The sequence below is a fragment of the Brachyhypopomus gauderio genome, unplaced genomic scaffold (assembly GCF_052324685.1).
Source record: "Brachyhypopomus gauderio isolate BG-103 unplaced genomic scaffold, BGAUD_0.2 sc51, whole genome shotgun sequence".
Classification (NCBI taxonomy): Eukaryota; Metazoa; Chordata; class Actinopteri; order Gymnotiformes; family Hypopomidae; genus Brachyhypopomus; species Brachyhypopomus gauderio.
Window position 1 is genome coordinate 70,878 of NW_027506876.1, and position 13,345 is coordinate 84,222.

A 13,345-nucleotide genomic window follows, 5' to 3' on the forward strand; every position below is an offset into this window, starting at 1 on the left:
CCATGCTCTGATTGTATGAGGAAACGCCTACGAGAGATGTGCCCATTCAGACATGCAAGGTTTCTGTAGTGTAGTGGTCATCACGTTCGCCACACACGCGAAAGGTTCCTGGTTCGATACCAGGCAGAAACATGCTTCTTGATAGAATGACAAACACCACTGCTGTTTAGTGGTTTGTTGCCAGTGTAAAGGCTATCGGGGAGCTCTTCCCTTTAGATCCTCAAAGTGAGCTGTCAGTCTCATGTGATCGATACAGCAATGTTCTAATTCGCCATGTACCTTGATAGCAGTACTAATGCAGCCAGTTCAATCAAAATGAAACTCAGTGGAAACTTACCTAGTGCTTTGTCATGTTGTCTCCCAACGTAGAAAACTCATGCTACTCGGTTGATTTGTAGACGTTTGTGTTATAAAGGGATCGAATGATGTCAACATTTGGTGTTTGGATGTGAATGTTTTGTCTTAAAGCAGAGTAGACCTACTGCTTAGCCATTGTTGACATGATGACTTCCATGCTCTGATAGAATGAGGAAACGCCCACGAGAGATGTGCCCGTTCAAACAAGCAAGGTTTCTGTAGTGTAGTGGTCATCACGTTCGCCTCACACGCAAAAGGTCCCTGGTTCGATACCAGGCAGAAACATGCTTCTTGATAGAATGACAAACAGCACTGCTGTTTAGTGATTTGTTGCCAGTGTAAAGGCTATCGGGGAGCGCTTGCCTTTAGATCCTCAAAGTGAGCTGTCAGTCTCATGTGATCGATACAGGAATGTTCTAAATCGCCATGTACCTTGATAGCAGTACTAATGCAGCCGGTTCAATCAAAATTACACTCCGTGGAAACTTACCTAGTGCTTTGTCATGTTGTCTCCCAACGTAGAAAACTCATGCTACTCGGTTGATTTGTAGACGTTTGTGTTATAAAGGGATCGAATGATGTCAACATTTGGTGTTTGGATGTGAATGTTTTGTCTTAAATCAGAGTAGACCTACTGCTTAGCCATTGTTGACATGATGACTTCCATGCTCTGATTGTATGAGGAAACGCCCACGAGAGATGTGCCCATTCAGACTGGCAAGGTTTCTGTAGTGTAGTGGTCATCACGTTCGCCTAACACGCGAAAAGTCCCTGGTTCAATACCAGGCAGAAACATGCTTCTTGATAGAATTACAAACACACCACTGCTGTTTAGTGGTTTGTTGCCAGTGTAAAGGCTATCGGGGAGCTCTTCCCTTTAGATCCTCAAAGTGAGCTGTCAGTCTCATGTGATCGATACAGGAATGTTCTAAATCGCCATGTACCTTGATAGCAGTACTAATGTAGCCAGTTCAATCAAAATGAAACTCAGTGGAAACTTACCTAGTGCTTTGTCATGTTGTCTCCCAACATAGAAAACTCATGCTACTCGGTTGATTTGTAGACGTTTGTGTTATAAAGGGATCGAATGATGTCAACATTTGGTGTTTGGATGTGAATGTTTTGTCTTAAAGCAGAGTAGACCTACTGCTTAGCCATTGTTGACATGATGACTTCCATGCTCTGATTGTATGAGGAAACGCCTACGAGAGATGTGCCCATTCAGACATGCAAGGTTTCTGTAGTGTAGTGGTCATCACGTTCGCCACACACGCGAAAGGTTCCTGGTTCGATACCAGGCAGAAACATGCTTCTTGATAGAATGACAAACACCACTGCTGTTTAGTGGTTTGTTGCCAGTGTAAAGGCTATCGGGGAGCTCTTCCCTTTAGATCCTCAAAGTGAGCTGTCAGTCTCATGTGATCGATACAGCAATGTTCTAATTCGCCATGTACCTTGATAGCAGTACTAATGCAGCCAGTTCAATCAAAATGAAACTCAGTGGAAACTTACCTAGTGCTTTGTCATGTTGTCTCCCAACGTAGAAAACTCATGCTACTTGGTTGATTTGTAGACGTTTGTGTTATAAAGGGATTGAATGATGTCAACATTTGGTGTTTGGATGTGAATGTTTTGTCTTAAAGCAGAGTAGACCTACTGCTTAGCCATTGTTGACATGATGACTTCCATGCTCTGATTGTATGAGGAAACGCCCACGAGAGATGTGCCCATTCAGACATGCAAGGTTTCTGTAGTGTAGTGGTCATCACGTTCGCCTCACACGTGAAAGGTCCCTAGTTCGATACCAGGCAGAAACATGCTTCTTGATAGAATGACATACACACCACTGCTGTTTAGTGGTTTGTTGCCAGTGTAAAGGCTATCGGCGAACTCTTCCCTTTAGATCCTCAAAGTGAGCTGTCAGTCTCATGTGATCGATACAGGAATGTTCTAAATCGCCATGTACCTTGATAGCAGTACTAATGCAGCCAGTTCAATCAAAATGAAACTCAGTGGAAACTTACCTAGTGCTTTGTCATGTTGTCTCCCAACATAGAAAACTCATGCTGCTCGGTTGATTTGTAGACGTTTGTGTTATAAAGGGATCGAATGATGTCAACATTTGGTGTTTGGATGTGAATGTTTTGTCTTAAAGCAGAGTAGACCTACTGCTTAGCCATTGTTGACATGATGACTTCCATGCTCTGATTGTATGAGGAAACGCCTACGAGAGATGTGCCCATTCAGACATGCAAGGTTTCTGTAGTGTAGTGGTCATCACGTTCGCCACACACGCGAAAGGTTCCTGGTTCGATACCAGGCAGAAACATGCTTCTTGATAGAATGACAAACACCACTGCTGTTTAGTGGTTTGTTGCCAGTGTAAAGGCTATCGGGGAGCTCTTCCCTTTAGATCCTCAAAGTGAGCTGTCAGTCTCATGTGATCGATACAGCAATGTTCTAATTCGCCATGTACCTTGATAGCAGTACTAATGCAGCCAGTTCAATCAAAATGAAACTCAGTGGAAACTTACCTAGTGCTTTGTCATGTTGTCTCCCAACGTAGAAAACTCATGCTACTCGGTTGATTTGTAGACGTTTGTGTTATAAAGGGATCGAATGATGTCAACATTTGGTGTTTGGATGTGAATGTTTTGTCTTAAAGCAGAGTAGACCTACTGCTTAGCCATTGTTGACATGATGACTTCCATGCTCTGATAGAATGAGGAAACGCCCACGAGAGATGTGCCCGTTCAGACAAGCAAGGTTTCTGTAGTGTAGTGGTCATCACGTTCGCCTCACACGCAAAAGGTCCCTGGTTCGATACCAGGCAGAAACATGCTTCTTGATAGAATGACAAACAGCACTGCTGTTTAGTGATTTGTTGCCAGTGTAAAGGCTATCGGGGAGCGCTTGCCTTTAGATCCTCAAAGTGAGCTGTCAGTCTCATGTGATCGATACAGGAATGTTCTAAATCGCCATGTACCTTGATAGCAGTACTAATGCAGCCGGTTCAATCAAAATTACACTCCGTGGAAACTTACCTAGTGCTTTGTCATGTTGTCTCCCAACGTAGAAAACTCATGCTACTCGGTTGATTTGTAGACGTTTGTGTTATAAAGGGATCGAATGATGTCAACATTTGGTGTTTGGATGTGAATGTTTTGTCTTAAATCAGAGTAGACCTACTGCTTAGCCATTGTTGACATGATGACTTCCATGCTCTGATTGTATGAGGAAACGCCCACGAGAGATGTGCCCATTCAGACTGGCAAGGTTTCTGTAGTGTAGTGGTCATCACGTTCGCCTAACACGCGAAAGGTCCCTGGTTCAATACCAGGCAGAAACATGCTTCTTGATAGAATTACAAACACACCACTGCTGTTTAGTGGTTTGTTGCCAGTGTAAAGGCTATCGGGGAGCTCTTCCCTTTAGATCCTCAAAGTGAGCTCTCAGTCTCATGTGATCGATACAGGAATGTTCTAAATCGCCATGTACCTTGATAGCAGTACAAATGCAATCGGTTCAATCAAAATTACACTCCGTGGAAACTTACCTAGTGCTTTGTCATGTTGTCTCCCAACATAGAAAACTCATGCTACTCGGTTGATTTGTAGACGTTTGTGTTATAAAGGTATCGAATGATGTCAACATTTGGTGTTTGGATGTGAATGTTTTGTCTTAAAGCAGAGTAGACCTACTGCTTAGCCATTGTTGACATGATGACTTCCATGCTTTTATTGTATGAGGAAATGCCCACGAGAGATGTGCCCATTCAGACAAGCAAGGTTTCTGTAGTGTAGTGGTCATCACGTTTGCCTCACACCCGAAAGGTCCCTGGTTCGATACCAGGCAGAAACATGCTTCTTGATAGAATGACAAACACCACTGCTGTTTAGTGGTTTGTTGCCAGTGTAAAGGCTATCGGGGAGCTCTTCCCTTTAGATCCTCAAAGTGAGCTGTCAGTCTCATGTGATCGATACAGGAATGTTCTAAATCGCCATGTACCTTGATAGCAGTACTAATGCAGCCGGTTCAATCAAAATTATACTCAGTGGAAACTTACCTAGTGCTTTGTCATGTTGTCTCCCAACATAGAAAACTCATGCTACTTGGTTGATTTGTAGACGTTTGTGTTATAAAGGGATCGAATGATGTCAACATTTGGGGTTTGGATGTGAATGTTTTGTCTTAAAGCAGAGTAGACCTACTGCTTAGCCATTGTTGACATGATGACTTCCATGCTCTGATTGTATGAGGAAACGCCCACGAGAGATGTGCCCATTCAGACTGGCAAGGTTTCTGTAGTGTAGTGGTCATCACGTTCGCCTAACACGCGAAAGGTCCCTGGTTCAATACCAGGCAGAAACATGCTTCTTGATAGAATTACAAACACACCACTGCTGTTTAGTGGTTTGTTGCCAGTGTAAAGGCTATCGGGGAGCTCTTCCCTTTAGATCCTCAAAGTGAGCTCTCAGTCTCATGTGATCGATACAGGAATGTTCTAAATCGCCATGTACCTTGATAGCAGTACAAATGCAATCGGTTCAATCAAAATTACACTCCGTGGAAACTTACCTAGTGCTTTGTCATGTTGTCTCCCAACATAGAAAACTCATGCTACTCGGTTGATTTGTAGACGTTTGTGTTATAAAGGTATCGAATGATGTCAACATTTGGTGTTTGGATGTGAATGTTTTGTCTTAAAGCAGAGTAGACCTACTGCTTAGCCATTGTTGACATGATGACTTCCATGCTTTTATTGTATGAGGAAATGCCCACGAGAGATGTGCCCATTCAGACAAGCAAGGTTTCTGTAGTGTAGTGGTCATCACGTTTGCCTCACACCCGAAAGGTCCCTGGTTCGATACCAGGCAGAAACATGCTTCTTGATAGAATGACAAACACCACTGCTGTTTAGTGGTTTGTTGCCAGTGTAAAGGCTATCGGGGAGCTCTTCCCTTTAGATCCTCAAAGTGAGCTGTCAGTCTCATGTGATCGATACAGGAATGTTCTAAATCGCCATGTACCTTGATAGCAGTACTAATGCAGCCGGTTCAATCAAAATTACACTCAGTGGAAACTTACCTAGTGCTTTGTCATGTTGTCTCCCAACATAGAAAACTCATGCTACTCGGTTGATTTGTAGACGTTTGTGTTATAAAGGTATCGAATGATATCAACATTTGGTGTTTGGATGTGAATGTTTTGTCTTAAAGCAGAGTAGACTTACTGCTTAGCCATTGTTGACATGATGACTTCCATGCTCTGATAGAATGAGGAAACGCCCACGAGAGATGTGACCGTTCAGACAAGCAAGGTTTCTGTAGTGTAGTGGTCATCACGTTTGCCTCACACCCGAAAGGTCCCTGGTTCGATACCAGGCAGAAACATGCTTCTTGATAGAATGACAAACACCACTGCTGTTTAGTGGTTTGTTGCCAGTGTAAAGGCTATCGGGGAGCGCTTGCCTTTAGATCCTCAAAGTGAGCTGTCAGTCTCATGTGATCGATACAGGAATGTTCTAAATCGCCATGTACCTTGATAGCAGTACTAATGCAGCCAGTTCAATCAAAATGAAACTCAGTGGAAACTTACCTAGTGCTTTGTCATGTTGTCTCCCAACATAGAAAACTCATGCTACTCGGTTGATTTGTAGACGTTTGTGTTATAAAGGGATCGAATGATGTCAACATTTGGTGTTTGGATGTGAATGTTTTGTCTTAAAGCAGAGTAGACCTACTGCTTAGCCATTGTTGACATGATGACTTCCATGCTATGATAGAATGAGGAAACGCCCACGAGAGATGTGCCCGTTCAGACAAGCAAGGTTTCTGTAGTGTAGTGGTCATCACGTTCGCCTCACACGCAAAAGGTCCCTGGTTCGATACCAGGCAGAAACATGCTTCTTGATAGAATGACAAACACCACTGCTGTTTAGTGATTTGTTGCCAGTGTAAAGGCTATCGGGGAGCGCTTGCCTTTAGATCCTCAAAGTGAGCTGTCAGTCTCATGTGATCGATACAGGAATGTTCTAAATCGCCATGTACCTTGATAGCAGTACTAATGCAGCCGGTTCAATCAAAATTACACTCCGTGGAAACTTACCTAGTGCTTTGTCATGTTGTCTCCCAACGTAGAAAACTCATGCTACTCGGTTGATTTGTAGACGTTTGTGTTATAAAGGGATCGAATGATGTCAACATTTGGGGTTTGGATGTGAATGTTTTGTCTTAAAGCAGAGTAGACCTACTGCTTAGCCATTGTTGACATGATGACTTCCATGCTCTGATTGTATGAGGAAACGCCCACGAGAGATGTGCCCATTCAGACTGGCAAGGTTTCTGTAGTGTAGTGGTCATCACGTTCGCCTAACACGCGAAAGGTCCCTGGTTCAATACCAGGCAGAAACATGCTTCTTGATAGAATTACAAACACACCACTGCTGTTTAGTGGTTTGTTGCCAGTGTAAAGGCTATCGGGGAGCTCTTCCCTTTAGATCCTCAAAGTGAGCTCTCAGTCTCATGTGATCGATACAGGAATGTTCTAAATCGCCATGTACCTTGATAGCAGTACAAATGCAATCGGTTCAATCAAAATTACACTCCGTGGAAACTTACCTAGTGCTTTGTCATGTTGTCTCCCAACATAGAAAACTCATGCTACTCGGTTGATTTGTAGACGTTTGTGTTATAAAGGTATCGAATGATGTCAACATTTGGTGTTTGGATGTGAATGTTTTGTCTTAAAGCAGAGTAGACCTACTGCTTAGCCATTGTTGACATGATGACTTCCATGCTTTTATTGTATGAGGAAATGCCCACGAGAGATGTGCCCATTCAGACAAGCAAGGTTTCTGTAGTGTAGTGGTCATCACGTTTGCCTCACACCCGAAAGGTCCCTGGTTCGATACCAGGCAGAAACATGCTTCTTGATAGAATGACAAACACCACTGCTGTTTAGTGGTTTGTTGCCAGTGTAAAGGCTATCGGGGAGCTCTTCCCTTTAGATCCTCAAAGTGAGCTGTCAGTCTCATGTGATCGATACAGGAATGTTCTAAATCGCCATGTACCTTGATAGCAGTACTAATGCAGCCGGTTCAATCAAAATTACACTCAGTGGAAACTTACCTAGTGCTTTGTCATGTTGTCTCCCAACATAGAAAACTCATGCTACTCGGTTGATTTGTAGACGTTTGTGTTATAAAGGTATCGAATGATATCAACATTTGGTGTTTGGATGTGAATGTTTTGTCTTAAAGCAGAGTAGACTTACTGCTTAGCCATTGTTGACATGATGACTTCCATGCTCTGATAGAATGAGGAAACGCCCACGAGAGATGTGACCGTTCAGACAAGCAAGGTTTCTGTAGTGTAGTGGTCATCACGTTTGCCTCACACCCGAAAGGTCCCTGGTTCGATACCAGGCAGAAACATGCTTCTTGATAGAATGACAAACACCACTGCTGTTTAGTGGTTTGTTGCCAGTGTAAAGGCTATCGGGGAGCGCTTGCCTTTAGATCCTCAAAGTGAGCTGTCAGTCTCATGTGATCGATACAGGAATGTTCTAAATCGCCATGTACCTTGATAGCAGTACTAATGCAGCCAGTTCAATCAAAATGAAACTCAGTGGAAACTTACCTAGTGCTTTGTCATGTTGTCTCCCAACATAGAAAACTCATGCTACTCGGTTGATTTGTAGACGTTTGTGTTATAAAGGGATCGAATGATGTCAACATTTGGTGTTTGGATGTGAATGTTTTGTCTTAAAGCAGAGTAGACCTACTGCTTAGCCATTGTTGACATGATGACTTCCATGCTATGATAGAATGAGGAAACGCCCACGAGAGATGTGCCCGTTCAGACAAGCAAGGTTTCTGTAGTGTAGTGGTCATCACGTTCGCCTCACACGCAAAAGGTCCCTGGTTCGATACCAGGCAGAAACATGCTTCTTGATAGAATGACAAACACCACTGCTGTTTAGTGATTTGTTGCCAGTGTAAAGGCTATCGGGGAGCGCTTGCCTTTAGATCCTCAAAGTGAGCTGTCAGTCTCATGTGATCGATACAGGAATGTTCTAAATCGCCATGTACCTTGATAGCAGTACTAATGCAGCCGGTTCAATCAAAATTACACTCCGTGGAAACTTACCTAGTGCTTTGTCATGTTGTCTCCCAACGTAGAAAACTCATGCTACTCGGTTGATTTGTAGACGTTTGTGTTATAAAGGGATCGAATGATGTCAACATTTGGGGTTTGGATGTGAATGTTTTGTCTTAAAGCAGAGTAGACCTACTGCTTAGCCATTGTTGACATGATGACTTCCATGCTCTGATTGTATGAGGAAACGCCCACGAGAGATGTGCCCATTCAGACTGGCAAGGTTTCTGTAGTGTAGTGGTCATCACGTTCGCCTAACACGCGAAAGGTCCCTGGTTCAATACCAGGCAGAAACATGCTTCTTGATAGAATTACAAACACACCACTGCTGTTTAGTGGTTTGTTGCCAGTGTAAAGGCTATCGGGGAGCTCTTCCCTTTAGATCCTCAAAGTGAGCTCTCAGTCTCATGTGATCGATACAGGAATGTTCTAAATCGCCATGTACCTTGATAGCAGTACAAATGCAATCGGTTCAATCAAAATTACACTCCGTGGAAACTTACCTAGTGCTTTGTCATGTTGTCTCCCAACATAGAAAACTCATGCTACTCGGTTGATTTGTAGACGTTTGTGTTATAAAGGTATCGAATGATGTCAACATTTGGTGTTTGGATGTGAATGTTTTGTCTTAAAGCAGAGTAGACCTACTGCTTAGCCATTGTTGACATGATGACTTCCATGCTTTTATTGTATGAGGAAATGCCCACGAGAGATGTGCCCATTCAGACAAGCAAGGTTTCTGTAGTGTAGTGGTCATCACGTTTGCCTCACACCCGAAAGGTCCCTGGTTCGATACCAGGCAGAAACATGCTTCTTGATAGAATGACAAACACCACTGCTGTTTAGTGGTTTGTTGCCAGTGTAAAGGCTATCGGGGAGCTCTTCCCTTTAGATCCTCAAAGTGAGCTGTCAGTCTCATGTGATCGATACAGGAATGTTCTAAATCGCCATGTACCTTGATAGCAGTACTAATGCAGCCGGTTCAATCAAAATTACACTCAGTGGAAACTTACCTAGTGCTTTGTCATGTTGTCTCCCAACATAGAAAACTCATGCTACTCGGTTGATTTGTAGACGTTTGTGTTATAAAGGTATCGAATGATATCAACATTTGGTGTTTGGATGTGAATGTTTTGTCTTAAAGCAGAGTAGACTTACTGCTTAGCCATTGTTGACATGATGACTTCCATGCTCTGATAGAATGAGGAAACGCCCACGAGAGATGTGACCGTTCAGACAAGCAAGGTTTCTGTAGTGTAGTGGTCATCACGTTTGCCTCACACCCGAAAGGTCCTGGTTCGATACCAGGCAGAAACATGCTTCTTGATAGAATGACAAACACCACTGCTGTTTAGTGGTTTGTTGCCAGTGTAAAGGCTATCGGGGAGCGCTTGCCTTTAGATCCTCAAAGTGAGCTGTCAGTCTCATGTGATCGATACAGGAATGTTCTAAATCGCCATGTACCTTGATAGCAGTACTAATGCAGCCAGTTCAATCAAAATGAAACTCAGTGGAAACTTACCTAGTGCTTTGTCATGTTGTCTCCCAACATAGAAAACTCATGCTACTCGGTTGATTTGTAGACGTTTGTGTTATAAAGGGATCGAATGATGTCAACATTTGGTGTTTGGATGTGAATGTTTTGTCTTAAAGCAGAGTAGACCTACTGCTTAGCCATTGTTGACATGATGACTTCCATGCTATGATAGAATGAGGAAACGCCCACGAGAGATGTGCCCGTTCAGACAAGCAAGGTTTCTGTAGTGTAGTGGTCATCACGTTCGCCTCACACGCAAAAGGTCCCTGGTTCGATACCAGGCAGAAACATGCTTCTTGATAGAATGACAAACACCACTGCTGTTTAGTGATTTGTTGCCAGTGTAAAGGCTATCGGGGAGCGCTTGCCTTTAGATCCTCAAAGTGAGCTGTCAGTCTCATGTGATCGATACAGGAATGTTCTAAATCGCCATGTACCTTGATAGCAGTACTAATGCAGCCGGTTCAATCAAAATTACACTCCGTGGAAACTTACCTAGTGCTTTGTCATGTTGTCTCCCAACGTAGAAAACTCATGCTACTCGGTTGATTTGTAGACGTTTGTGTTATAAAGGGATCGAATGATGTCAACATTTGGGGTTTGGATGTGAATGTTTTGTCTTAAAGCAGAGTAGACCTACTGCTTAGCCATTGTTGACATGATGACTTCCATGCTCTGATTGTATGAGGAAACGCCCACGAGAGATGTGCCCATTCAGACTGGCAAGGTTTCTGTAGTGTAGTGGTCATCACGTTCGCCTAACACGCGAAAGGTCCCTGGTTCAATACCAGGCAGAAACATGCTTCTTGATAGAATTACAAACACACCACTGCTGTTTAGTGGTTTGTTGCCAGTGTAAAGGCTATCGGGGAGCTCTTCCCTTTAGATCCTCAAAGTGAGCTCTCAGTCTCATGTGATCGATACAGGAATGTTCTAAATCGCCATGTACCTTGATAGCAGTACAAATGCAATCGGTTCAATCAAAATTACACTTCGTGGAAACTTACCTAGTGCTTTGTCATGTTGTCTCCCAACATAGAAAACTCATGCTACTCGGTTGATTTGTAGACGTTTGTGTTATAAAGGTATCGAATGATGTCAACATTTGGTGTTTGGATGTGAATGTTTTGTCTTAAAGCAGAGTAGACCTACTGCTTAGCCATTGTTGACATGATGACTTCCATGCTTTTATTGTATGAGGAAATGCCCACGAGAGATGTGCCCATTCAGACAAGCAAGGTTTCTGTAGTGTAGTGGTCATCACGTTTGCCTCACACCCGAAAGGTCCCTGGTTCGATACCAGGCAGAAACATGCTTCTTGATAGAATGACAAACACCACTGCTGTTTAGTGGTTTGTTGCCAGTGTAAAGGCTATCGGGGAGCTCTTCCCTTTAGATCCTCAAAGTGAGCTGTCAGTCTCATGTGATCGATACAGGAATGTTCTAAATCGCCATGTACCTTGATAGCAGTACTAATGCAGCCGGTTCAATCAAAATTACACTCAGTGGAAACTTACCTAGTGCTTTGTCATGTTGTCTCCCAACATAGAAAACTCATGCTACTCGGTTGATTTGTAGACGTTTGTGTTATAAAGGTATCGAATGATATCAACATTTGGTGTTTGGATGTGAATGTTTTGTCTTAAAGCAGAGTAGACTTACTGCTTAGCCATTGTTGACATGATGACTTCCATGCTCTGATAGAATGAGGAAACGCCCACGAGAGATGTGACCGTTCAGACAAGCAAGGTTTCTGTAGTGTAGTGGTCATCACGTTTGCCTCACACCCGAAAGGTCCCTGGTTCGATACCAGGCAGAAACATGCTTCTTGATAGAATGACAAACACCACTGCTGTTTAGTGGTTTGTTGCCAGTGTAAAGGCTATCGGGGAGCGCTTGCCTTTAGATCCTCAAAGTGAGCTGTCAGTCTCATGTGATCGATACAGGAGTGTTCTAAATCGCCATGTACCTTGATAGCAGTACTAATGCAGCCAGTTCAATCAAAATGAAACTCAGTGGAAACTTACCTAGTGCTTTGTCATGTTGTCTCCCAACATAGAAAACTCATGCTACTCGGTTGATTTGTAGACGTTTGTGTTATAAAGGGATCGAATGATGTCAACATTTGGTGTTTGGATGTGAATGTTTTGTCTTAAAGCAGAGTAGACCTACTGCTTAGCCATTGTTGACATGATGACTTCCATGCTATGATAGAATGAGGAAACGCCCACGAGAGATGTGCCCGTTCAGACAAGCAAGGTTTCTGTAGTGTAGTGGTCATCACGTTCGCCTCACACGCAAAAGGTCCCTGGTTCGATACCAGGCAGAAACATGCTTCTTGATAGAATGACAAACACCACTGCTGTTTAGTGATTTGTTGCCAGTGTAAAGGCTATCGGGGAGCGCTTGCCTTTAGATCCTCAAAGTGAGCTGTCAGTCTCATGTGATCGATACAGGAATGTTCTAAATCGCCATGTACCTTGATAGCAGTACTAATGCAGCCGGTTCAATCAAAATTACACTCCGTGGAAACTTACCTAGTGCTTTGTCATGTTGTCTCCCAACGTAGAAAACTCATGCTACTCGGTTGATTTGTAGACGTTTGTGTTATAAAGGGATCGAATGATGTCAACATTTGGGGTTTGGATGTGAATGTTTTGTCTTAAAGCAGAGTAGACCTACTGCTTAGCCATTGTTGACATGATGACTTCCATGCTCTGATTGTATGAGGAAACGCCCACGAGAGATGTGCCCATTCAGACTGGCAAGGTTTCTGTAGTGTAGTGGTCATCACGTTCGCCTAACACGCGAAAGGTCCCTGGTTCAATACCAGGCAGAAACATGCTTCTTGATAGAATTACAAACACACCACTGCTGTTTAGTGGTTTGTTGCCAGTGTAAAGGCTATCGGGGAGCTCTTCCCTTTAGATCCTCAAAGTGAGCTCTCAGTCTCATGTGATCGATACAGGAATGTTCTAAATCGCCATGTACCTTGATAGCAGTACAAATGCAATCGGTTCAATCAAAATTACACTCCGTGGAAACTTACCTAGTGCTTTGTCATGTCGTCTCCCAACATAGAAAACTCATGCTACTCGGTTGATTTGTAGACGTTTGTGTTATAAAGGTATCGAATGATGTCAACATTTGGTGTTTGGATGTGAATGTTTTGTCTTAAAGCAGAGTAGACCTACTGCTTAGCCATTGTTGACATGATGACTTCCATGCTTTTATTGTATGAGGAAATGCCCACGAGAGATGTGCCCATTCAGACAAGCAAGGTTTCTGTAGT

General features: G+C 43.2%; 7 non-coding genes across 7 annotated transcripts; all 7 read left to right on the forward strand.

Moving 5' to 3' along the window:
* The first annotated feature begins 1,079 nt into the window (after positions 1-1,079).
* On the forward strand, positions 1,080-1,152 carry trnav-aac (transfer RNA valine (anticodon AAC)). Its single transcript has one exon. It is a non-coding gene; the product is annotated as a tRNA-Val (tRNA).
* A 2,481-nt stretch (positions 1,153-3,633) lies between these two features.
* trnav-aac (transfer RNA valine (anticodon AAC)) lies at positions 3,634-3,706 on the forward strand. The gene has a single exon. It is a non-coding gene; the product is annotated as a tRNA-Val (tRNA).
* A 949-nt stretch (positions 3,707-4,655) lies between these two features.
* trnav-aac (transfer RNA valine (anticodon AAC)) lies at positions 4,656-4,728 on the forward strand. Its single transcript has one exon. It is a non-coding gene; the product is annotated as a tRNA-Val (tRNA).
* Positions 4,729-6,697: 1,969 nt separating this feature from the next.
* trnav-aac (transfer RNA valine (anticodon AAC)) lies at positions 6,698-6,770 on the forward strand. Its single transcript has one exon. It is a non-coding gene; the product is annotated as a tRNA-Val (tRNA).
* Positions 6,771-8,739: 1,969 nt separating this feature from the next.
* On the forward strand, positions 8,740-8,812 carry trnav-aac (transfer RNA valine (anticodon AAC)). The gene has a single exon. It is a non-coding gene; the product is annotated as a tRNA-Val (tRNA).
* A 1,968-nt stretch (positions 8,813-10,780) lies between these two features.
* trnav-aac (transfer RNA valine (anticodon AAC)) lies at positions 10,781-10,853 on the forward strand. Its single transcript has one exon. It is a non-coding gene; the product is annotated as a tRNA-Val (tRNA).
* Positions 10,854-12,822: 1,969 nt separating this feature from the next.
* On the forward strand, positions 12,823-12,895 carry trnav-aac (transfer RNA valine (anticodon AAC)). Its single transcript has one exon. It is a non-coding gene; the product is annotated as a tRNA-Val (tRNA).
* The last annotated feature ends 450 nt before the right edge of the window (positions 12,896-13,345 follow it).